We start from the raw sequence: 1,845 nt of genomic DNA on the forward strand, positions 1-1,845 counted from the left end.
AGGTCGAGGGGGAGGGGTAGAGGGAAAGTGAGAGAATTCTTTTCGATTGAAAGTTCAGCAGCCTAAAGTGGAAAATAATGTGCCAGTTTAACTTCAGACTGTCCGCTTTCCGTGATTTAACCCTATCCGTATGTGGTGTTTTACTATCGTATCCATACGACGTGGGAAATCTGTGCCACCACTTTCCAAAGAGGAAATATACTAGGTAATCCGATCAGTACGCTTTGCATAGCAGTCTGACAAAATGATTTTTTGAGAAATACTGAAAGCCTCGAAGAGATCTTCGCACAAGAAGTATTCTAAAAAATGAAGAATACAACCCCCGGGGGTACAAAATGACCCAAGGGCGTACGGATAGTTAATTCCTCCCAGTGGGTGGATGGCGGGTGCTCTGGTGTGGTTTGCTCCTTCTTTCCTATAAAAAATCTATCATCTCTATCTCCCCTCCTTCTTTTTTGTGTTTGTTACTCTCTTGTAACACCTCTAATCTTCGGCACTAATATGACCTTATTGTGTTGCAAGTGCCGTAAAACTCGCACTAAAACTAAAATTCCTCCCATACCTTTAAATGATCCACTCAGATGGTGTGTCTATCCCTCTTCCAGCGATACAATCACATATACAATTTATCTTCAGCAAATTTGTACTTTGACATTGGCATTAGTGAACAGCTGGCAAATTTGAGCCCTTCAAACATGAATTTGCATGGGAAAGAAAACACCCGAAATAAAATTTACTTGGAACATTTAAACATCCGCCGTTATCATTATAATCAAAACCCACATGAAAGGTATCAGGTTTCTCACACGATGAAGATACAAACATGGCTGATCGTAGCTTATCGAATTACGTGCTGTCAAATTGGCATATCTAATCAAGGAACTCTGTCCGGAATGGGAAGGGCTATTATGCTGATCAGGCAAAAAATCAGGAGGAAGCGAATCAGTGTGCACGCCCATTAAGATAATCTTCTAGACAGATTGATGATACCGCACCTCCAAAAAAAACACAACAAAAAACAACAATAAAAAACCACAATAAAAAGCAACCCCCCACCATAAACAACAACAACAACAACAAAAACACCCCCCCAAACAACAACAACAACAACAACAACAACAAACAAACCCCTCTTACTTCAAGTTCTTTTACCCAGCCCTCCATACAGAATTTGGTGCCATTTTACACTCGTGTGAAATGAAGAAACATCGTGATAAATGTCTTTCCTCTAAAACACAACCGGAGACCGCTTACAAATGTAGTGTTGCGTGTTGGATTCCCGACTTTATTTAGGGAGTGTTTTTTTGTTTTGTTTTGTTTTTGTTTGTGTGTTTTTTCCAACCCCGTATGGTTGTTAAGACGGTGTATGAACCTAGTTTGACCATGACAGACAGGGCCAAAGTGGGTGGTTTGGCGGGTGCTCTGGTGTGGTTTGCTTCTTCTTTCCTATCAAGCATCCATCGTCTTTATCTCCCATCCTTCTTTTTTGTGTTTGTTACTCTCTTGTAACACCTCTAATCTTTGGCACTTATATGACCGTATTGTGTTGCAAGTGCCGTAAAACACTTGCTAAAACTAAAAACTAAGACAAGACCGGAGCAATGTACTTACAATAATAATAAACAAACAAAACTCCAACTTTGGTCACTGTGCAGTCAAGACTCGCGCTCAAAAACTTTCTTTTCAAAAGCCCAGCAAATTCAAACCTCGTCCCACCACGCCCCTATACAGTTTTTAAAAAAAGTTATACGACACTTTCAACACAATTAGGTCATAAAAGTGCTGAAGATTGGAGGACGTGTTACAAATAAGTAACAAGAACATTAACGAAGGAGAGATAAGGAC

The sequence above is a fragment of the Aplysia californica genome, unplaced genomic scaffold (genome assembly GCF_000002075.1).
Source record: "Aplysia californica isolate F4 #8 unplaced genomic scaffold, AplCal3.0 scaffold00285, whole genome shotgun sequence".
NCBI classification, from domain to species: domain Eukaryota; kingdom Metazoa; phylum Mollusca; class Gastropoda; order Aplysiida; family Aplysiidae; genus Aplysia; species Aplysia californica.